Genomic DNA, 26,100 nt, shown 5'->3' with positions numbered 1-26,100 from the left:
TGGGAGGGAGGGAGATGCAAGAGGGAAGAGATATGGGTACATATGTATACGTATAACTGATTCACTTTGTTATAAAGCAGAAGCTAACACACCATTTTAAAGCAATTATACTCCAATAAAGATGTTAAAAAAAAAGAGATGTTTGACATTATTCTGATTTAAGAAAGTCTTAATATAGATGTGACTCGACTTATTCATATTTTGCTAGGTCAATCAACAGGTTGAAATACTTTGGTTGTCATTTGTTTTTGCAACATATGGGATATGTAGTAAACCTGTTCTCCAAGTTTTCCTCCATTTTTGCTTGTACTACAAATAGTAAGCAGCAGGGTATAAGACTGAAATACTAACTCTAAAAACGGTTCTTGCTGTCTATTACTATTCCTATTACTTACTTCAGGTGAAATGAAAACCAAGTCGGTAACTGTAAGTTGATCATTTATCAACCCCTCCTTTTCACAAATGCTTTTATTTACTGCCTCTTTCAGCAGAGGTGGCTGCCATTAGTGACTAACAGGACAGAACAATAATAAAAATTCTTCACCATTACCTATTATAGATGACTCTGTGACAGTTTGTGGGTCACAAATGGAAGGCTTGCTCCTTGAATGGAAGTTTTACCATTTTGTTATTTTAAAGAATATACCAGGAATTTGAGTATTAAGTTAGGAAGAGTAGTTTAAAACTCTGAAATTTATAAGCATTAAGATTTTGGCAACATAGCTTATTTAGGTAAAGACAAGTTTGCATATATACTTAAATTATAATTGTACATTTTAAATACATAATAAAGTATATTTAAATTGGACTTCATTTTCAGTGTTGGACAATGGAGAAAAAAACACAGCATGGACTAGTCACTTTTGTTCCTAAACATTTCTTGTTTTGTTTCTCTTTCTCCTTCTTCTCTTTCCAATTATTGTAAATTTGTGTGAATATAGTTATTACACATATTCCTTTTGTACTTCTATCCATAGCAATATGTATACATTTCCCAGCCATTTCTAACTTTTATACTGAGGGCAGCAGAGTTATAATAATAGTGGATCTGCAAACAGGTCATAAAGTTCACACAGCTTTGTTGAATCCAAAGTAATTTTTCAGTTATAACGACTGTCTGCCTAGATCCATGTAACTTACTCTTCCGGGTTTATATGAAAATATACTTTCCTAATTGTCATGGATACCATTTAATTAATAACCATACCACATCATATGAATTAATCTGTGAGAAATCTATCCCTTGCTACACAGAAGGCTAAATTTTAAAGTTAAATTTTTAGTATACTCTCTATCAATAACATACAAGTTAGGTTAAGCAGAAGTGTGCAACGTTAGAGAAATGTTTGAGAAGACCAACAATTTGGGACATATTTAGATTTTATAACAGCAGTCCCCAACCTTTCTTGGCACAAGGGACCGGCTTCGCGGAAGACAATTTTCCATGGACCGGGGGTGGAGGGGATGGTTTCAGGATGACTCAAGTGCATTACATTTATTGTGCACTTTATTTCTATTATTATTACATTGTAATATATAGTGAAATAATTATACAACTCACCATAATGCAGAATCAGTGGGACCCCTGAGCTTGTTTTCACTTGCTGCTCACTGTTAGGGTTTTGATATGAGTCTGCAAGCAATTGATTTATTATAGTCTCTGTGCAGTCAAACCTCTCTGCTAATGATAATCAGTATTTGCAGCCACTCCCCAGTGCTAGCATCACTGCCTCAGCTCCATCTCAGATCATCAGGCATTAGATTCTCATAAGAAGCGCGCAACCTAGATCCCTCGCATGCGTAGTTCACAGTAGGGCTCGAGCTCCTATGAGAACCTAATGCTGCTGCTGATCTGACAAGAAGCGGAGCTCAGGCAGTAATGCGAGCGATGGGGAGAGGCTGTAAATACAGATGAAGCTTCGTCAGCTCGCCTGCTGCTCACCTCCTGCTGTGCAGCCCAGTTCCTAACATGCTACGGACCGGTAGCAGTCCATGGCCTGGGAGTTGGGGACCCCTGCTTTATAGTACAAACTATCCATACGTTTATTCTTTACTCTTTCTTCTATGAAGCTAAAAGACTGTTAACTTCAGTGAGTAGAAGAGCTGTATTCAGACATTTGATTTCCACTCCATCTTCTAAAGCCCAAACGAAGTTGAGGTAAAAACTAATTTGAAAAGGTGGAAATATGCATACAAGAATATATTAAAACTATAGAAAACTTGATTTTAATTTTTTCTTCTGCCTGCATTATTTCAGATTATGTTTACATAGACTGGGTTTCAAGTAAAAGAAAAGCAATTCAATATATTTGTGAAAACAAAAGAGATTCACATGAAGCAAAAACTTGGCACTTAAACAAGGAAGTAACCATTTTTAGTAAAAACATAGGCAACAAATATTGCAGATCAGTCTTGTTTTATAAATAGAATGTCAAATATACCAAAATTGAGTGCCAGAGAATAAACATTAATATTTGGATGATTAAAAATAAGAAAATAATGCTCATTGAGCAAAATAAATGAGGAAGTATGCCCCAAAATAACTGTGTGTTATCTGGAAAAGTAGAACAGAGATCTAAGAAAAGAGAGGAAACCCAGGACTAACAGAATGGATGGCATTATCTAGATATCTTCCCCAAAGATCCTTCTGAAGATTGTATTGAAACAGGGTAAGTATACACATCCAGTAGTTATGTTTATTTCAAACAGACATTGAGGTAAATGAACATGGAGTTACCACTTCTTGGCTGCTCAATGGAACCAAACAGTATGATGTGCCAACACAAATGACAGGAATGAGTTATAACTAATTAACATGTAATAATATATTAATATGGTTCAAAGTTGATTTCATTAAAATATAAAAGAGGTAATATATAAATAATTTCTTCATATCAGACAAAAGAAATCACATTATTTACCCAATCACTAATAGTGTACTAGAAAAAATTATAAAATGTTTGAAAGAAAATATTGTAGGGATAAGTCTTTTTGAATTTATTTGAGGGAAAAGCAATATGAACTTGTCAAATAATACTGAGGCTGAATAAATATCAATAGTGTATAAATTAAGTGGAGGTAAATTGATCTTTCCAGAGTAATAGCTTGACATAAATCTGACTGAAAAATAAATAAATCTTATAACTGTGTCATAGTGGTGTACTATAGAACATTTAAAACTACTCCTAATATGGCTAACAACTTCACGCTATAGTTAGGTTGCAGTGGGTCCTGGAATATTTTACTTTCAAGCTGTCTAAGAGATTTCAAAGGGTTGACTACAAAATGTGTTTATTGAGGCCCCCCTTTTCTTCTGATGTGGTGTCTTCTAAGGAGAGTATTTCTCTGGCACTCTTGGTGAGCTCAGCAACCACTCTCTGCTATATTTACTCAGGCCTAATGTCTTTCTCTCTAGTAGCTATGGTAGTAGTCAGTACTGTAGCTCTTGGACTGTTTTTGCTCTCTCTCATAATTAAAGGCTCAGTAGGAATTCAAGGAAATATCATAGTCTTTAGTGGTCAGGAGGAGTTGTATTTCTCACTCTGAGGCTTTAGCTGGATTAAAAGCAATAAAAGTAGCATGAAACCAATTATTCTGTTTTTAAGCTGTAATTTATAAAGGCTGTAATGGTAATTTAAATACATTGTTATTTTAATTTTAGTGATTTATTTTCACAGTTAAACCATAAGAAGATAAACCTTAATTGTATATAATTTTACATTGTTATTACTATTATTGTTATCATTAAATATCATTTATCTGTGTCTCTATTTTGTTCCTGACAATATGCAATATGACTTACCTGAAAAGCTTATTTAATCCCTCTGAATTCTATGAGGTAAACAATATTACCATTACCATTTGGAATTACCAGCTTATTAGCAAGAGAAAAAAGAAGGCAAGAGTTTTTATATCATGCTATGTGTCAAAAGTATTAAGTGACAGAGCAAGAAATGAACGTGTCTGACTGATATGTCAAAAACAAACAAACAAACAACAAACAAAAAAAATTGTACTCTTAAAGAAGAAGTAAAGAGTAGGAAAATGAGGGGATAAAATCAGGACCAAGACTGCTTTTATATTGATTTGTGAAAATAGTCTAGTCAATTTTTTAAAACAAATATCGTAGAACTCTCATGGCTTCCATTATTTGTACTTGATTTTGAGCAGAAGTTTGAGATGAACAAACAATATTCTTAAGCCTCTTCAGATGAAATTAACCATCTGTAATCTCCTCTATACATTTTCTAGTAAAATATTTGTGCAGTGAAATAAAGCTGGCTTAATATTTTACTTTGACTCTTTTATAATATTGAATACATTTGGGGGGAAAAAACCTGAAATATATCTCAAAGTTTACCTAGATGTTTACTAATAGAAATATGGGCAAGATGCACACTGGATTCAAGAGTCAGCACAACTGACTTCAAATCACAATGGTCACTTCTAGCTGTGTGACCTTAAGCAAGATATTTCACCTCTCTAAAAGCCCATTTCCTCATTTTCAAAATGGGTAGACTCATAGAGTCAGAGGGTATAATATAAGTTAGCACATGTATTGCACATACAACAGCGCATGGCATGTAGTAAGCCCTTGAGTGAGCATTAACTGTTATTATTATCATATATGCAATAGAAAGCAAGACACAAACTAGATATTTAACACAAAAATGCACTGAAACAGTTTATACAATCCAAAATTAATATTTTATCTTTGATTGCAATATAAAATTTTTCTAGGGGGAAAAAGTGTTCTACAGAATTGATCAATGAAATGTTTAAAGCAACTTGGAAACCTAATGGTAACATTTAGCAGTTTTATGTGTAATATAAAGGCACTGATTTAATCTAAAACTTGTATATCTTTCACTGACACACACACATACATGTACATTTATGACAGGATCAAAACAAAGCTTCAAGAAACAGATGTCCATCACTCAGCTCTCAATGTCATAGACTAACAAAAGAATCTATTGGCCCTTTCAGAAATATATCTGTATCCAGCATCACTCAACAGGTATATGACTCCAATTTACTTACTTTCTATGAATGGTTCATGAAAAAGAGTCTTTTACGATATGTTATTCCCTCTACATTAATGATTTAATAAATGAAGATTGAATACTAATAATAAATTATTAACTTCTGGATGACAAAGTATCTCAAATGCTGTTGAATACTTACAAGCAGTGCTAAGGTCTATATGATTACTTAATCAGATCTCAGGGGATTATTGAGAAATCCAATGAAATGAAAATTAGCTATGTTTTTTATCTTAATATACAGTGGGTTCTCCTTATTGTTACCATTTCAGGCAGGGGTGATTTGCAACCATTAATTAGATAATTGAATACAAATTAGGCTCTTTTTCCCCAAAGGAAAAGGCTTAATTTTCAGATATTCAAAAGCTGTTGTCCATTTGTTGTATTTGTGGTTTGAGTTGAACTTCCCACCAATTAGTGTGTTATTCTGTGGTAAAACAATCATTCAGACAGGAGAAAGAAATCAACTAATCACTGTTCCTCACAAAATCACAAAACCTTGAAGACCGAAGAGGTAAAGAATATAAAATCCTTAAGCAGACACAATTTATAAACCATCAGTTTTCCAAGAATCTCACAGATACTGCATTAGCTGTTTAGTCAGGGCTGTGGTAATGAGTAGAGACTAAAATTTCAGTGGCTTATAATAGAACATCTGTGCAGGTATGCAGGTCACGGGGGGCTGTTCTCCAGACAAAATCTTTCAGTCACTCAGTTTGCTAGACATTTTGCTATCTTCAGCATTGGTTTCCAATGTCAGCCTGTTCTTATTAGCATAATCAAGCCTAAGTTGCCAAGTCAGTTTCTAGCTGCAGGAAGAGGGAAGAGAAAGAATGAAAGTTCATGGGAGATTTTTGTGTTCCACTGTGGAAGTAGCACTTATCATTTCTTCTCAAATGCACTGGCCTGGATTCAATCACAAGGCCACACCTGAAATGCAACCAGAACAAATATAGTATGGTTATGCACCCTAAAATAAAAGGACATGGCTTTTGATGAAGTACTAGAAATCAGTGGTGGAGAATGTATTTATCTGAATATGCCCATTAAAGGAACGGAATTAAATAGCCTACTGATGAAAAGGATAAAATAAGTTCAAGTAAAAGAATGAACAGAACTAAACATAATTAGGAGAAGACTGAATCAGGAAGCTCTCATCGGACACTGAATCTGCTGGCACGTTGTATTTGTACTTCCAAGCCTCCAGAACTGATCCATTCCAGGATTGTGCATTGCATTAAATGATAACAATGTACAGCTGTCAGTGGATGACTGAGGTGGAAAGGTGGTGAAATCACATTAGAGAAGTTCACAGAAATTCAGAATACCATTCATTTATTCATTCTTTCATGTATTCATTCTTTAATGCAGGAGGAGACAAGATGGAGGAGTAGAAAGAAGTGGGCTCACCCCTTCTTATGGAAACACAAAATCACAACTAACTGCTGAACAACCACAGACAAAAAAATGCTGACACCTACTAAAAAAGATACCCTGCATCCAAAGACAAAGAAGAAACCAAAATGAGATGGTAAGAGGGTGCAATCTTGATAAAATCCAAACCATGCATGCTGGGTGGGCAACCCATAAACTGGAAAACAATTAGATCACAGAAGATCTCCCACAAGTGTGAAAGTTCTGACCCCCACAGGAGGCTCCCCAGCCTGAGGGTCTGGCATTGGTAGGAGGAGCCCCCTGAGAATCTGGCTGGGAAGGCCAGTGGGGTTCGATCTCAGGAATTCCAAAGGACTGGGGGAAACAGAAATTCCACTCTTGGAAGGTGCACACAGGGTCTTGTGCACACCAGGACCAGGGGGAAAAAAGCAGTGACCTCATAAGAGACTGGGCCAGACTTACCTGCTAGTATTGGATGGTCTCCTTTGAAGGCGGGAGGGTGGGGGATGGCTTTCGCTCCCTGCAGGGACAAGGACACTTGTTACAGCTGTTCTGGTGAGTACTCATTGGCATGAGACCTCTTGGAGGCAGCCATTTTCTCAGCAAGACCTGGCCCCACCCAACAGCCTGTAGGCTCCAGTGCAGGGATACCTTAGGGCAAACAACCAAGAGGGCAGGAACACAGCCTCACCTATCAGCAGACAGGCTGCTTAAAGTCTTCCTGCATAAACAGCTGCCTGATAAACACACTCCCTGCAACAACCCTGCCCACCAGAAAGACAAGACCCAGCTCCACTCACCAGTGGGCACGTACTACTCCCTCCCAACAGGAAGCCTGCACAAGCCTCTTAGAAAGCCTCATCCACCAGGGGGCAGATTGTAGAAGCAGGAAGAACTAAAACACTGCAGTCTGAGGAATGAAAACTGCAATTAGAGAAAGTTAGACAAAATGAGATGGCAGAGGAATATGTCCCAGATGAAGGATCAAGTTAAACCCCAGAAGAACAACTAAGTAAAGTGGAGACAGGCAACCTGCTGGAAAAATAATTCAGAATAATGATAGTGAAGATGAAAGATGAAACAGGATCTCGGAAAAAGAATGGAGGCAAAGATCGAGAAGATGCAAGAAATGTTTAACAAAGACCTAGAAGAAGTAAAGAACAAACAAACAGAGATGAATGATACAAGAACTGAGATGAAAAATACACTAGAAGGAATCAACAGCAGAAAAACCGAGGCAGAAGAACGGATAAGTGACCTGGAAGACAGAATGATGGAAATCACTGCCACGGAACAGAATAAAGAAAAAAGAATGAAAAGAAATGAGAAAAATCTGAGACCTCTGGGACAACATAAAGTGCACCAGTCCCAGAAGGAGAAGAGAAAGAGAAAGAACCTGAGAAAAGATTTGAAGAGATATTAGCTGAAAACTTCCCTAAAATGGGAAAGGAAACAGTCATCAAAGTCCAGGAAGTGCAGAGAGTCCCATACAGGATAAACCCAAGAAGGAACACATTGAGGCACATAGTAATGAAATTGAGAAAATATTAAAGGAAAATATTAAAAGAAACAAGGGAAAAGCAACAAATAACAAACAAGGTAACTCCCATAGGTTTATCAGCTGATTTCTCAGCAGAAACTCTGCAGGCCAGAGGGAGTGGCACAAAATATTTAAAGTGATAAAGGGGAAGTACCTAAAAGCAAGAATACTCTACCCAGCAAGGCTCTTGTTCAGATTCAATGGAGAAATCAAAAGCTTTACAGACAAGCAAAAGACAAGAGAATTCAGCACCACCAGACCAGTTTGCAATAAATGCTAAAGGAACTTCTCTAGGTGGAGAAGAAAAGGCCACAACTAGAAACAAGAAAATTATAAATGAAAAAGCTCACCATTGAAGGCAAACATACAGTAAAGATAGGAAATCACCTGCACACAAATACGATATCAAAACCAGCAAGTGTGAGAAGAGGAGAGCACAAATGCAGGATACTGGAAATGCATTTGAAATTAAAAGCCCAGCAACTAAAACATCCTTGTTTATATGTAGACTGCTATGTTAAAACCTCATGGTAACCACAAACTGAAAGTCTACAATAGATACACACACACACACAAAAAGGAATGCAAACACAAAACTAAAGTTTGTCATCAAATCACAAGAGAAGAGAACAAAAGAGGAAGGGAAGAAAAAGGACCTACAAAAACAAATCCAAAACAAGTAACAAAATCCAATAAGAACATACATAATAATCATCTTAAATGTAAATGGTTTAAGTGCTCCAACCAAAAGACATAGACTGGCTGAATGGATACAAAAACAAGACCCATATATATCCTGTCTACAAGAAACTCACTTCAGATCTAGGGACACATACAGACTGAAAGTGAGGGGATGAAAAAATATATTCCATGCAAACGGAAATCAAAAGAAAGCTGGAGTTGCAATGTTCCTATAAGAAAAAATAGACATTAAAATAAAGACTGCTACAAGAGACAAAGAAGGACACTACATAATGATCAAGGCATCAATCCAAGAAGAAGATATAACAGTTGTAAATACATATGCACCCAACATAGGAGCACGTAATTATATAAGGCAAATGCTAACAACCATAAAAGGAGAAATCGACAGTAACACAATTTAGTGGAGGACTTTAACACCTACTTTCATTAATGGAAATATCATCCAGACAGAAAATTAACAAGGAAACATAGACCTTAAATGACACATTAGATCAGATGGGCTTTGTTGATATTTATAGAGCATTCCATTCAAAAGCAACAGAATACACATTCTTCTCAAGTGCACATGAAATATACTCCAGGATTTATCACATGCTGGGAGACAAACTGAGCCTCAGTAAATTTAAGAAAGTTGAAATCATATCAAGCATATTTTATGACCAAAACACTATGAGATTAGAAATCAACTACAAGAAAAAAAACTGTAAAAAACACAAACACATGGAGGTTAAACAGTATGCTACTAAACAACCAATGGATCACTGAAAAATCAAAGAGGAAATCAAAAAAATATCTAGAGACAAATGAAAATGAAAACATGATGATACAAAACCTATAGGATGCAGCAAAACAGCTCTAAAAGGGAAGTTTAAAGCAATACAATCTTACCTCAGAAAACAAGAAGGATCACAAATAAAATAAACAACCTAACCTTACACCTAAAGCAACTAGAGAAAGAAGAACAAACAAAACTCAAAGTTAGTAGAAGAAAAGAAATCTTAAAGATCAGAGCAGAAATAAATGGAATGGAGACAAAGGAAATAATAGAAAAGATCAATGAAATTAACAGCTGATTCTTTGAAAAAGTAAACAAAATTAATAAACTTTTAGCCAGACTCATCAAGAAAAAGAGGGAGAGTGCTCAAAGCAATAAAATTAGAAATGAAGAAGGAGAAGTTCAATGGACACCACAGAAATATAAAAGATCATAAGAGACTACTACAGGCAACTATATGCAGTAAAATGGACAACCTAGAAGAAATGAACAAATTGTTAGAAAGGTACAATATCCTAAGACTGAACCAAGAAGAAATGGAAAATATGAACAGACCAATCACAAGTACTGAAATTGAAAGTGTGGTTATAAAATTCCCAAAAAACAAAAGCCCAGGAACAGATGGCTTCACAGGCGAATTCTATTGATATCAAACCTTTAGAGAAGAGTTAACACCTATCCTTCTGAAACTATTCCAAAAAATCTCAGAGGAAGGAATACTCCCAAACTCATTCCATGAGGCCACTGTCACCCTGATACCAAAACAAGACAAAGATACCACAAAAAAAAGAATATTCCAGGCAAATATCACTGATGAACATAGATGCAAAAATCCTCCACAAAATACTAGCAAACTGAATCCAATAATACATTAAAAGGATTATACACCATGATCAAGTGGGATTTATCCCAGCGATGCAAGGATTTTTCAATATGCAAATCAGTGTGTTACACCATAGTAACAAATTGAATAAAAAACATATGATCATCTCAATAGATGTAGAAAAAGCTTTTGACAAAATTCAATGCCCATTTATGATTAAAAACTCTTCAGAAAGTGGGCATAGAGGGAACATACCTCAACATAATAAACTCCATATATGACAAAACTATAGCTAACATCATAGTCATTGATGAAAAGCTGAAAGCATTTCCTCTAAGATCAGGAACAAGACAAGGATGTCCACTCTTGCCTCTTTTATTCAACATAGCTTTGGAAATTTTAGCCACAGCAGTCAGAGAAGAAAAAGAAATGTAAGGAATCCAAATTGGAAAAGAAGAAGTAAAACTGTCACTGTTTGCAGATGACATGATACTATACATAGAAAATCCTAAAAATGCTAGCAGAAAACTACTTGAGCTTATCAATGAGTTTTGTAAAGTTGCAGGATACAAATTAAATACACTGTAATATTTTGCATTTCTATATACTAAGAACTAAAGATCAGAAAGATAAATTAAAGAGACAATCCCACTTACCATCACATCAAGTAGAATAAAATACCTAGGAATAAACCTACCTAAGAAGATAAAAACCTGTACTCCAAAAAGGATAAGATACTGATGAAAGAAATCAAAGATGACATAAACTGATGGAAAGGTATACCATGTTCTTGGATTGGAAGAACAATATTGCCAAAATGACTATACTACCCAAGGCAATCTACAGATTCAATGCAATCTCTATCAAATTACCAATGGCATTTTTCACAGAACTAGGAAAAATTTTAAAATTTATGTGGATACACGAAAGACCCTGAATAGCTAAAGTAATCTTCAGAAAGAAGGGCAGAGCTAGAGGAATTAGGATCCCTGACTTCAGACTATACTACAAAGTTACAATCATCAAAACAGTATGGTACTGGCACAAAAACAGACATATAGATCAATGGAACAGGATAGAAATCCCAGAAATTTCATGCACCTATGCATGAAAGCATAGGTGCATGCACCTATGGTCAATTAATCTACACCAAAGGAGGCAAGATTATATAATGGAGGAAATACAGTCTCTTCAATAAATGATGTGGAGAAAACTGGACAGCTACATGTAAAAATATGAAATGAGAACAGTCTTTAACACCATACACAAAAGTAAACTCAAAATCGATTAAATCCTAATGTAACATTGGATACTATAGAGCTCTTAGAGGAAAATATAGGCAGAACACTCTTTGACATAAATCTCAGCAATATATTTTTCAATCCATCTCCGAGAGTAATGGAAATAAAAACAAAAATAAACAAATGGGACCTAATTAAACTCAAAAGCTTTTGCACAGCAAAGGAAACCATAAACAAAATGACGACCCACAGAAACCAAAAGACAACCCACAGAATGGGAGAAAATATTTGCAAACAATACGACTGACAAGGGATTAATCTCCAAAATTTACAAAGAGCTCATGTGTTTTAATATCAAAAAAACAAACAATTCAATCAAAAAATGGACAGAAGACCTAAATAGACATTTCTCCAAAGAAGACGTACAGATGGCCAAGAAGCACATGAAAAGGTGCTCAACATAGCTAATTATTAGAGAAATGTAAATCAAAACGACAATGAGATATCACCTCACACCAGTCAGAATGGCCATCCTCAAAAAGTCTACAGACAATAAATGCTGGAGAGGATGTGGAGATAAGGGAACCCTCCTACACTGTTGGTGGGAATGTAAATTGGTACAGCCACTATGGAGAACAGTATTCAGGATCCTTAAGAAACTGAAAACAGAACCACCATATGATCCAGCAATCCCACTTCTGGGCATATATCTGGAGAAAATTCTAATTCAAAAAGATAAATGCACTCCAATGTACATAGCAACACTATTTACAATAGCCAAGACATTGAAGCAACATAAATGTCCATGGACAGATGAGTGGATAAAGATGTGGTACTTATATACAATGGAATATTAGCCATAAAAAAGAATGAAATAATGCCATTTGCCACAACATGGATGGGCCTAGAGATTATCATACTAACTGAATTAAGTCAGAGAAAGACAAATATCATATGATATTATTTATAATGTGTAATCTGAAAAACGGCTACAAATGAACCTATTTACAAAACAGAAATAGAGTCACAGATGTAGAAAACAAACTTATGGTTACCAGGGGAAACAACGGGGGAGGGATAAATTGGGAGATTGGTATTGACATATACATACTACTATATATAAAATAGGTAACTAATAAGGTGCTACTGTATAGCACAGGGAACTCTACTCAATACTCTGTAATGACTTATACGGGGAAATAATCTAAAAAAGAGTGGATATATGTATATGTATAACTGATTTACTTTGCTGTACATCAGAAACTAACACAACATTGTAAATCAACTATACTCCAATAAAAATTTTAAGAAAAGAAAGGATACATGCACCTCAATATTCATTGCAGTGCTGTTTACAATAGCCAAGACATGGAAGCAACCTAAATGTCCATCGACACATGAATGGATAAAGAAGATATGGTGCATATACACATTGGAATATTACTCAGGCATTAAAATGAATGAAATTATGACATTTGCAGCAACATGGATGGACATGGAGATTATCATACTAAGTAAAGTAAGTCAGACAAAGACAAATAACATATGATATCTCTCATATGTGGAATTTTTAAAAAATGATACAAATGAAATTATTTACAAAACAGAAACAGACTCACAGACTTAGAAAATGAATTTATGGTTACCAGGAGGAAGGGTGGGAGGGAGGGATAGATTGGGACCTTGGGATTGATATGTACACACTTCTGTATTGAAAATAGATAACCAACAAGGACATACTGTACAGCACAGGGAACTCTGCTCAGTACTCTGTAATAACCTAAATGGGAAAAGAATTTGAAAAAGAATAAACACATGTATATGTATAACTGAATCACTGTGCTGTACACCTAAAACTAACACAACATTGTTAACCAACTATACTCCAATATAAAATAAAAAATTTTTAAAAAGAACTAAACATTATTAAAGGAGTATGTACTCACTGTCATCAGCTGGATACACGTCAGCCTGGCAGGGTAGCTTTTTATAAGTGTTTCCATATGTCTTAACTTCTACTGCTTTTCTTCTATTACCAAGCTTTATTAAAGTGTGAAAACCAGTAAAGGAAGAATAGGTGCTGGACTTTCCATAGATGCAACCGCCTTCCTTTTTTTTTTTTTAACATCTTTATTGGAGTAGAATTGCTTTACAATGGTGTGTTAGTTTCTGCTTTATAACAAAGTGAATCAGCTATACATATACGTATATCCACATACCTCCTCCCTCTTGCATCTCCCTCCCACCCTCCTTATCCCACCCCTCTAAGTGGTCAAAAAGCACCAAGCTGATCTCCCTGTGCTATGCAGCAGCTTCCTACTAGCTGTCTATTTTACATTTGGTAGTATATATAAGTCCATGTCACTCTCTCACTTCATCCCAGCTTACCCTTCTCCCTCCCCATGTCCTCAAGTCCATTCTCTACATCTGCATCTTTATTCCTGTCCTGCCCCTAGGTTCTTCAGAACCTTTTTTTTTTTTTTTTTTAGATTCCATATATATGTGTTAGCATACAGTATTTCTTTTTCGCTTTCTGACTTACTTCACTCTGTATGATAGACTCTAGAACTAGAACAAAAAAATTCACAATTTGTGTGGAAACACAAAAGACCCCAAATAGCCAAAGCAATCTTGAGAAAGAAAAACGGAGCTGGAGGAATTGCACCTTCCCTTTGAAATTTTCCGTATGCCAGATATAAATTCAGCTTAGAACCTCACCTTTCTTCTCTGGTTAGTAGTCCCTAGATTATCAAATAATAAATATTTAATAAACATACCATGGGTATGACTGAATAATGCAGGTTTTATGGAAATGCACTGAAACTGAACTCTCACGTGAAATTAAAACTAGAGGGCATATCTATGGAAGGGGGTCAAGAGATCCCTGAGTAGAAAAAACTTTTGTTATTAGTTATCTTGGGAAGACTTTGATTTAGTACTGGGTGGTGAAACTTGGATGGTTTCCTTAGACAATATGAGGTTAATAACTATTGCTTCTACAACATTTAATCAGCCTATAAGCTATGTCATTTCTGCCTCTGTAATGAGCTAAAACAATGAGAAGAGTGAGGAAGTGATGGAGCATATAGATACCCTCACCCTCTGCATCTCTGCAGTAGGCAAACTAAAACAGAAAAAAGAAAGACAACAGGAAAATGCTCAAAATGCCAAAAAAAATGTAATGCCAGAAATAATTAGTAGTTACCTGAACTAAGCTTGTGTATAAAATTAAGTACACGGGTACTGGGTCCTTTACCTGCAAAAAGAGGCTACCACTGACCTATACCTGGGGCTATTGAAGGTAGAACTTACAGGCAGAACTTGAGCTAAGCTGTCTCATGATAAGGTGATTGGATCTGTAATGTTCATGTGTTCAATATCGCTAGGGGCGAGGAGTAACAAGCCTTTGTTTAAAAAAATGAAAAAATCTGCACAATCACAATGTGGTAATAGATAAAAATGAGCTGCAAAGAAAAGTTAAAAAGTGCATTAAATGAGCCTGTAAACTAAAATTCTAATACATGTAAGGAAAGATAGTAAACAAAATCAATAAGCATTCTTAGACAAAATGAAAATAACGGAACAATCTGAAAAATGAATAACTCAGAATCAATATACAATTAGTTTCTAGTCACCATAGCTATTTTTATTCCTGTATTCTATAATACACTTTTGTGTACTAGATGAGTTTTGAAAACTCTTTGGGGCTTGGTATATGTTCATATGGGGGTATTATTTGTTTTTGTCACATTGTGTATTCTTTTCATTATACTGTGGAATAAGACTTACTCTTCTTTTTTCTCAATTAAAACTGGTAACTTTCCATGATATCAACTAAAGGACTAACTATCATATACAATGTTAGAAAATGTATTACTACATATGCAATTCATCTTATTTGGATAGATTATCATAGTTGCTGCTGAATTTACTCAAGGAAAATTACTTTTTAGCCATATTACATGAAAATTGAAATCAGAGGAACAAACATGTTGAATGCCAATTGCAGCTTGGATTTACTGTGTTAATCTACATGTTGTTTACATAACTAAAGGGATATTGAATAGAGAAAAAAACATGTGTTTTGGCATTCAGTAAACCTGATGTCAAATATTAGTTCTTTAACTTAATCATGTGACTTTGAATAAGTTGTTAAAGCTTCCTGCATGTCACTTGGAAACAAATTTCCTCATGTCTAAAGTAGTTGTGATATTGCATGAGATAATAGATGTAAGGTAGTTTTTACATTGCCTGACACTTCCTGGCTGCTTGATAAATCGTAGTACTTATTGTGGATATTTTTATTGTATTTGTGATTATTACCTTATCTTACCACCTCTTGAAATATGCATATAATTTCATCTTTGGTTTGTTTTCAATATTAAATAAAAAATTTACCTTTAAAAAATACATTTAGTAACCTATATTCTTCTGAGCATTGACACAGCATTAAGAGGTACTGGAGTAAAGAGACTGACTTCCCTGCATTTCAGTCCAGCACTATTATTTGAGCAAAAAAGTGTATGTGTTGGTTTTCTACATGGTATCAGGCATTGGCCTTAAAACACAGTGCTTTGTCCACATGGTAGTTTTGTTAAGTGCCAGATTTCACAATAATGAACCAGTTTGATCTAATGTATATGCTTTAGGTCCATCTAAAGAGGATATAAATCCATATCACATTCAATAATGGTAGGTAATAAGAAATTGATTCATTATTAAGAAACTTGTATAATTTGCAACCACTTCTAAAAATTGGTTACTTATTACTTATTCTACAATTTTTTGTTTTAAAATAGTACTGTTATTTTCATATTGTATTATTCTTCCATTGATATTACATTTCAAATTTTCCTTTATTATGGTAGCAAATGGGAAAAAAAATTTTGCCCTAGAGGTTACTACTAGTGAAAATTATTGAATAAGTTTAGGATACATTAATGGATAACACACCATCAGTTGGTTTGTACAATTTGTTTGGTGCATATCCCTTACCGTTTCAGGCTGGCATAATTGGGCTAGTAGGCACACCTCTGACAAAAATCTGTATATGGTAATTTCACAGACAAATTTGTAACTTGCATGAACATGATGTCTCAACTTAAACAGCTTTACTTATGTTCTTGATGATGTCATGACTTTCTTTTCCACATTAGAATACCGAAAGACAGATCTTTATTTATTTACTTATTTATTTATTTTTTTATCTATCTATTTATTTATTTATTTATTTTGGAGGAGGAGCCAATGTAATGGCTAGTCTTTATTGGAAAGAAGAAACTGTACCCCACATTTTGAGTGAGTTAGTGCAGGGGGTCAGCGGGCCAGCTGGTGGGGCACCAGCTTGTAATGGGTTTCACAGCTAGGGCATTGCTGGGCCTGGCCTTTGTGTGGTCAGAACCAGATAACAGCACAGTTGTCCTCTTCAAGGATGTAGCCCACTATCCGCTTGTTGGTGATGGAGGGGACTAAATTAGGATCTTCCTTGGTACCTGAGGCTTTCTTTGGGGCAAACATTTTATGGGTCCCGTCTCTTGCATGCGGCCAGCATGACTTCTCTCTCCAGCCCAGTCGCCTGCTCATCACCAGTAGGAACACCACCTCCAGATGCCATAGACCGCACTGTGGCGACTCCATTGGGAACGCAGGCCCCTAGGGCCTGTGCGCCCAGCACTCCAACTCCGCGGAATAACCTTGAAGCCATCGTGCCTAAAACAGATCTTGAATTGTCTGAAATCACAGAAGAAGGGTAGTTGATTCTATGTCATTGAGGCTAGGTCATTCAGCTCATCTGGAAATTCTAAAAAGCTTTCTTAGGTTAGTATGAAGTTCGGAAAACCTAGTGAGATTATATAATAGTTCTAGGAAATGAGAATAGAAAACTTTTAAAAGATTATTCTAGGACTGCTCCTACAGCACAGTTTTCCTTGAATGGATCTTATGAGCTATCCAGGTAAATCAAGCCAAAGCTTTGGGTAATTGCTAGCATATCTGAAATGCTGCTTTCATTTGGTACTCAAGTGGCAACTTTTTTTATAGTTTATAACCTGTTTTCTATTTATCCCTATTAAAAAACAAACAAAACAGGAACTATTTCCTTAGTAGCTTTTATGTCTTTGTTCTGTTAAACTTGCCTCTTATAATCTGCTGAAAGCTAGCACTTAAAACAGTGTTCATGGTTTGTGTGTAAAATTGATTGTTTTAAATTACATTTGACCTGAATTGGAGAGTTTGAAAGGTGGCACTCGGAAATGTGAGTCTAAAGTTATTGTGTCCACATTAGTCTGGACTTTAAATCTTAACTGTTCCTATGTTCTGTGTAAAAGCCAGCAATAACAAAAAAAACAAAAAAACAACAAAAAAAGAAAAGTATCTTATATATGGTTGGAGGTGTGCAGCAGGTAGTACTCTCCAGAACAACATAACATAGAACATTGCCCAAAATTCTCTTCATTTAATGTATATGCCTTTATCCCATATCTATTTATTTATATGAAACAGAATAAAATTCATATAAAATGGCTCAACCTTTCTGATATTTCTGTTATAAATGTAGAAAAAACATATGAAAATATATTTTAATAGGGACGAAACAAAGCTTAATTTTTTCCCCTGCCAGTTCTAAGGGGGAAAAAAGAAACAAAGGCAAAATCTTAATTACCACCTATATAGATTTCCTAAACTGTATTGCGATTCTTAACATATTCCATCTCTATCACAATAAATCCATACTTGGTTAACTCCTCATTCTTTTAGCGATTAACACAATTTATCGGGTCATGAATATGCAACAAAAATAATCTTTGACAGATTTTTTTCCATCCTGGTTATGAAACCACGTTTTATTTTTCCATATGGCATTCCAACTGCTGGCACAATTGTTTTATTTCACTTGGCATTGACTGCCTGATTACTGTCTTCCATTGCCTTTTCTTATCAGTGTGTGTCCAAATTAACCATTTTTGCCACTTAAAGCAGAATTATTCAATCATTACATTTTTAAAGTAGCAAGAACTTTTGAACAATCGAGTGAGTTTTAAGCAAAGAACTGAAATTAGATGTAGGCTGCATGACAATCTGATTACATAAACGCAGTATGGAAGTACCATTCTACATTTAATGCCTAAAATGTATAAACCTTTTCTTATTGCTACAGCCTCTACCTTGCATTGTTAACATGGATAATAAAGTTGAATGTAAAGAACAGGAGAATTGCAAAAAGAGGTGTGAATTTGTTCCAGTACTGTTGAAAGCCAGCTCTGTAACCACTGGTAAGCCACACAGCCCTTCTGTGTCTCAGAGTACTTAGTGCGTGTGTGTGATACCTGCTCTGTGTACTTACAACAGAGTGATGTGAAGGAACTGAGGCAAACAGATGAAATGTTTCTGACTTCTCTGACATTTGGAACAGCAAAAACCAGAGATGCTGTAATGATTAGTCTGACATTTTTTGAGTAATAACAGACCTCCATGGTGCTACTTCTTTACATTTAGTTTACAATTTGAATAAAAAAAATAGTACAACTTTAGGAAAAATATAACTTTTAGTCAAATTTGAATGTATTTAGAAGTTCAACTGTTCTAATTCCCTATTCAAGTGTATTAAAGTCAATGAGTTTGGGGAGAACTTTTGGTATCCTGGGGTGGCCAGACTTTTAAAAGTTCCATCTTAAGCTTTTAAGATTATTTAATAGTCTTGGTAACAAGTGGCAAAATAATATGATATGAACAATATTTTGTAAAAATTTAACCAAAAATTAATGGTTGTCTACAAGCTCCATATCAATGACAAAATATTGCCACAAAAGAAAAACGAGATAGATTTAAGAGAGAATATTATAAAGAAGACTATATAAACTGGAACATCCCTAGTAAAATAATTGTCTTTTGTAATGCCTCCTTGAAATGACTGGTGAAGGCACACACACTTGTGCATAAAGAGCTTGGTACATGTAGATGGAATCTGCTCACTGAACCTTGTAGCCAGTGAAGATGTGCAAAGATTATGAAGAAGCTATGCACATCAACAACACAACTAATTCTTTTAAATTTTTATTTTAAATTGGAGCATACTTGATTAAACATGTTGTGTTAGTTTCAGGTGTACCGCAATGTGATTCACTTATATATATACATGTATCTATTATTTCTCAAATTCTTTTCCCATTTAGGTTATTACAGAATATAAAGCAGGGTTCCCTGTGCTATACAGTAGGTTCTTTTTGGTTAACTAATATTAAATCCTAATGATAAACTACCCCTACGAGTCACTATCCTTCTGCAGCGTTGTAATATTCTACAGTTACTTAATATCTGACTTGCAAGCAGCTAAGCGTCCATGCTGTCACAGCATGCTACGAAACATGTGGTATTCAACATGGCATCTGACGGTTTCAGGGAATGTAGAGTCTTCCTAAGTGCTTTCAAATGTCAGATTTTGTTTAGACTTAATATGAGTTTTTAGTTGATTCTTGAAGCCACACCAATGTGTGCCCTCCTGAGTAAAGACTAAATTTCAAAGGGAGAAGAATAGAAAGGTTTATCCTTGAAATGAACAATTTGACAACTTTATCTCCTAAGAAAATGTGGCCATCATGAGTGGTCTCTTTTCCCCTTGTTATTGTCTTCTGCTCTGCTTGGATAACAAGTGCCTAGGAAGCAGTTAAGACCAAGAGAGTGACTGCTTATTCTCTGGTTAAACTCGCTGATGGGCTCTGGTTTCTAGAAACCAAACTGGAAGCAGTGTATTCTCATCTAATTTAAATATTTCCTTCATTCTCAAATGTACAGTTTCCACTAGCTGAGTCCTAAATTGTATTATTTCCTACCATGGCTTAGACTGCTAATAATAATATTAAAAAAATGAGAAAAAGGGGAAATAAGAGGAATATGTTAACTAGCTAATCAATTGATTCAAGATACAGTGCTTGACCAAATTGACAAGGCCATTGTTTCCTGACATTTTGAATGTCTCTACCAAGTTTAAGAATTAGAGTCTTTTATTTATTTTTTAAAAGTAATCTATCTTGTTAGGACTTATCAGCTATCAAATATCCAAATAAAATTCAGTACTGAATTTATTGGCAAATAAACCAACAAACTGTGCAATGATGTAATAATTCTTAAACACACAAACCCAATGTTATAATCTAGAGCAGTGCAATCTTAGAACAATGTTAGAGCAACCATGTGTCTAGTTGAAGATTGTGAGAATGAAGTCTCCGGATGCATTTATGAGAGATGGTGAGGTGAGAGTTAATTGGAGCAAACTACAAGCGTGTCAATGTTTCATCTTAATTCATGAAACTAATTTGAAACTTCAGCATGGTTCCAATTAAGGGAGAAAAGACCCTATTATCCCTTGAAAACATGGATTACATTACAACACATTTCCTACCAAAGGGGAAATTTTTTCATTACTTAACACTAAAGTGCTGAAACCATTAGTATACCCTTTTAGACTTAAAGTAAACATGTGTATTATGAGCATGTATCTCCCAGTGGAAATCACAAGTGGTGTCACATTGCACTGTGGATCCATTAGTAACATAATGGCATCCAACCACAGGTCTTGCTAATGGTTTAAATTGGAAATCAGGTTCTTTTTTTTTTTTAAATTCAAAGTAGGAAGAAAGAAAGGAAGGAAGGAAGGAAGAAAGGAAGAAAAAGAAAGAAAGAAAGAAAGAAAGAAAGAAAGAAAGAAAGAAAGAAAGAAAGAAAGAAAGAAAGAAAGAAAGAAAGAAAGAAAGAAAGAAAAAGAGGGAGGGGAGGGCGGAGGGAGTAGGAAAGAAAGTGTCTCTTGCTATTTTTAAGTACACAGCTTAAAAATGTGTTTCTGCTGAATATTTCAGATGTGACACTTCAAGAAAAAAAAAAAGAATGAAACAGAAGATCCAGTACTTTTGAAAAATTATGCAAGAATTAATAAAGGGCATGGCCCATGTAAACTCATTGAACAAGATGTTTTTCTCATGAGACGAAGGAGAACTGTAACATTTTAAAATTGGGAGATGTGACCTAATTTGGGATAAATATCTCAGGACATACTAAAGCTTGTTTGCATAAATCATGTACAAAAAAAAGCTAATTGGCTCCTCAGTGTGACTTACAATATCATTCTTCTGGCAATATTGCTTTAATTACTAGAAAGAAAAGGGGAGTAGAAAATTTATAGTCATGAAAGAGATGAACAATTCCATTACTGGAAAAATAGAAAAAAATTCTACGGTCAGGTTTCAAGTATTGAAATAACTTGTATTATGAATTCTCTCTGTTTTTTCTTACTATGTTTTGGGAAGACATGAAAAATAAGTAAGAGGACAATTGATTAAAATGTATCACACTATAAGTAAGGCACTGATCTCTCTGACTGCTAATATGGCAGTCAGGATACTTAAAAGGGAATTTGTTGGGGAGATATCTGGCTTACAGATGTTTTTTAATGTAGAAGCCAGAGTTTTTCCAAGAAACTTAGCTGCATTCTTCGTTACTGATAGTGTCCTGAGGCCACCAGGCTCCAGTAAATCTCTCTCTATTTTTTTTATAGAGCCTTGCTGAGAATAGTAATTCTGATCATTATTTTTTTAGGAAAATATAGGCATATGCTCACTCATTCTGCCATGTTGCACTTAAGTGATTAAAAATTCATGTTCCAAGTAAGAAGCTGTTAAGGAGCTAATTATTTATTCTGTTTACAAGATATGCCCCAACTGGTTAGGGAAAATGGATGCTGGAGGCTGAAGAAAGCATTAAATATATTTAGGGTGAGAAGGCCAACCTGTCTCCTGGTGGGTATATTACCAAGTGGTACAAATTGAAAGAGTGCCTTAAGCAAACAAACCACTCATTAAATAAATGGAGTATTCATTTTAGGAAGATCTGGAATATCTTTTACCTCTTAATAATTCCACACACAGAATCTATTAGAAATTCATTGTTAGAGAAATTCAATTCATTATATACCCCAAACTAGCTTGTTGGATGGAACATTTTACAATTGAATACATATCATAGAAATGAGTTTTTCAAAAAAGAAGAATCAGGAAGAAAAAAGAAGTGGACTTAAGATGGGATAAATATTATATTTAAAAGATTATAGACGAAAAATCTGCACACTAAACTGTTAAAGAATATATTTAGAATAAAATTGCAAATGGTCACTAAAAACTACTAATGAAAGCCATTTTTATAAATCCCTCAAAATTAGTAATATGGTTACTTGATGAAAGCCTTATGAAGGAATAAATTTATATTCTGTAAGATTAATTCAGTAACACTGTCAATTGTCATATTATTCTTATGATTTGCATACAGGATATACAAGCTGTGGAAGTAATGGTAATAAAATGTGCTGTGGAGTACACATTAAGATGTTGTGGAAAGTCTGTCACTGGTCCTTACAGAAAGCCTGCTCTGAAGAGAGAAGTGCATGAATGAAAATATGAGCTTGAAAAGGTGACTGCAAAATCTGGAAACACCTAAATGATCATTTTATGAGCTTTCAATCTTTCTTGAAGCTTCAGTTAGAATGTTGTATGTCACAGGACTAAGATTTGTGCACCAATAGTGTTAGATATTTCTAAATAAATATATGATTAAATGTTTAATGGGAATATTTAAGGAATAGGTCATTCTCATTAATTAAATAAACCTAGCTAATAAACCACACATAATTAACAATTTTTATAGAGTTTCATGTAATAAAATATACTTACATAAACCATAATGATAATATCTAATCTTTATTATATTCTTGATAATTTAAGACGTTGTTTCAGATCATAATTATGGGGATTTAATAGCATTACAACTACATTATTTTTTCCAGTCAAAGGAATAATACAGAATAGACTTTCATCACACTTGGTTTTCTTTTGGATCCTACAGTTTAAGCCTGCCACTTTTTGTTATTTCTGATAATATAACAAATGACATAATAAACCATAGATAAAGTTATGGCTTAAAAAAGTTGATCCAGGTTTTGTTACAAGTATCTCAGTATTCTAGTCATTGTGCAATTTATAGGTTTGTTATGATTTTTATTTCCCCAAAATGACCAGGTTAATACAACATAATACTCAAATGTATTAGTTAAAATTATAATTACTACTAATGTTCTGAGTATAATTTTTTTTTTGCATCTTGTTTAACATTACTCCATTTAGTTATTAGCTTTTCAGCACCGTGCAAACAACCATTTTATCCTTTGTCCTTACATGTTTAGAACTTGTGAAGCATTTATTATAACACTGATTGAATGGTTATCTCCCATTAATGTACATTTTATTCTGCCATTTTTCAGTCCAGTCTGCCTGTAAAACTAATGCCATTGCTGAAGTAATTAGATGAGATGTGGCTGTGTAACAAATAAAAATATCAAAATAATATTTCCATTTTTATAAAGCTTCATGCTATACTGATTTCACCTGTAATCATCTGGAACAGCAGTTTGACCTCAAGGTAAAATTCATGCCACCATCTGTTTTTGTAAGTAAAGTTTTATTGGAACATTGTTATAAAAAGGCCTCAAGCAACACTTAATGTGAAAGAACCTACAGGCAAAAAGCCTGGGAATATATAGCCATCTATTCAGGGGGATTTCATACATGCCAGATCTGGCAATCCCTGATGTAACTTGATCTTTCAACTATATTTTTTGAATCTTTCTCAGTGGTTGCTGTAGGGATTAGAACATACATTTTAACATCATATTCTACATCAGATTTATCCTAATTTGATTCCAGTGAGGAATAGAAAATCCCCACTTTGTACTATTATTCATTTATATGTAAATATATTTGCATATACATATGCACACACACATATTCATGTTTATACACATATATCATATGCATGTGTATATACATTCTATACTTGCTTTGGGACATACTCATATAGAAATTATCTACATATACACACATATACATACATAATTATGTAAATATATATACATACATAGTTTCTATATGAATATCCGCTCATATCCACATACTTCCAGTGCCATATACTTTGGGACATAGTTATATAGAAGGTATATATTTATATACATATGTATATATATACACATATATGTATATACATGAGCATTTCCCAAAACACCTTGCACTGGAAGTGTGTGGATAGTGGAGGAGAAATAAGATTTAAAATTTACAGGACCTGAAGCTAGTCTATGGAAACTTCTCCAATATTTAGATAAGGTTATAAGTGACAATTTTTGGTTCTCACAATAGTCTAGTCAAAATGGAAGCTCTTTCTGGTTAGAAATATACCTGTTTATGAAGCATATATAATTATAAATGCTTGATACATCATTTTATCAGTAGCAAATCATGCATTTTATTAATAGTGAATAATAATGCCACAGGAAAGATTGATTTATCTTTTCCTTTTCACTTTACAAAATTTTCAATTTAAACTTTAAATTATACTCTGTACAATTACAATTTATAATTACAAAGTTATTGTCAAATAAAGAAGCAATCAAAGAACACAAATTCAAAGTATAGGGGGCACTGACTTAGAGAACGAACTAATGGTTACCAGAGGGGAAGGGTGGCAGGGAGAGATAGATTGGAAGTTTGGGACAGACATGTACACCCTGCTGTATTTAAAATGGATAACCAACAAGGATGTGCTGTATAGCACAGGGAACTCTGCTCAATACTTTGTAATAACTTAACTAGGAAAAGAATTTGAAAAAGAATGGAAACATATATATATATAACTGAATCACATTGTTGTACACCTGAAAATAACCCAACATTGTTAATCAACTATACTCCAATATAAAATAAAAATTAAAAAAAATAAAATAAACAGAGTTTGGAAACCACTGCCCTAAAAAAAAAGTGTAGGGGGTAAGTGTTATAAAATATACCAGGAATTTAAGTATTATGTCATTTTCCTGGATTTTGAGCTGTTGGTTGCATTTTCAGATTATTAAAAAGGAAAGATGCCACCTTTATAAGGCTGACAGAGTAGACAAATACCTGCATGGGGAGAATAGTTATTAATCCATACATCATGTAAAATAGTATTTCTCTTACTTGGGTACTCCAGTTACCAAAATTGAACAATTTTACATTCACTCTTTTGGGTGAACCCTTTTCCTGTAGTTTTCTTTAAATAGCAAATTTGATATCATATGATATTGCTTATATGTGGAATCTTAAAAAAAAAAAAGGGTACAGATGAACTTATTTACAAAACAGAATTAGAGTCATGGATGTAGAAAACAAATTTAGGGTTACCAGGGATGGGGGTGGGGAGGGATAAATTGAGAGATTGGGACTGACATATACACAGTATATATAAAATAGAAAACTAATAAGAACCTGCTGTATAGCCCAGGGAACTCTACTCAGTACTCTGTAACAGCCTATATGGGAAAAGAATCTAAAAAAAAAGAATAGATATATGCATATGTATAACTGATTCACTTTGCTGTACTTCTGAAACTAACACAACATTGTAAATTAACTATACTCCAATACAAATTTTAAAAAAAATAAATGAATGAATAAATAAATAGCAAATTTGCCTGGAATAAATGAAAAAATATCATTTATAACTAGATG

At 34.3% G+C, this 26,100-nt stretch overlaps 1 long non-coding RNA gene and 1 pseudogene across 2 annotated transcripts in view; one reads left to right on the top strand and one right to left on the bottom strand.

The window, feature by feature from the left end:
- Nucleotides 1–26,100, top strand: part of LOC309661923 — an 865,375-nt gene that overhangs the window by 826,890 nt on the left and 12,385 nt on the right. The gene's annotated exons all lie outside the window — the stretch shown is intronic.
- On the bottom strand, nt 133–21,210 carry LOC309661846 (cytochrome c oxidase subunit 5B, mitochondrial pseudogene; annotated as a pseudogene). The gene has a single exon. The product of its transcript is annotated as a cytochrome c oxidase subunit 5B, mitochondrial pseudogene (transcript).

Source organism: Balaenoptera physalus (genome assembly GCF_965194825.1).
Source record: "Balaenoptera physalus genome assembly, chromosome: 5".
Lineage (NCBI taxonomy): Eukaryota > Metazoa > Chordata > Mammalia > Artiodactyla > Balaenopteridae > Balaenoptera > Balaenoptera physalus.
The sequence above is the reverse complement of the archived record's forward strand: the minus strand, read 5'-3'. Positions and strand labels throughout refer to the sequence as shown.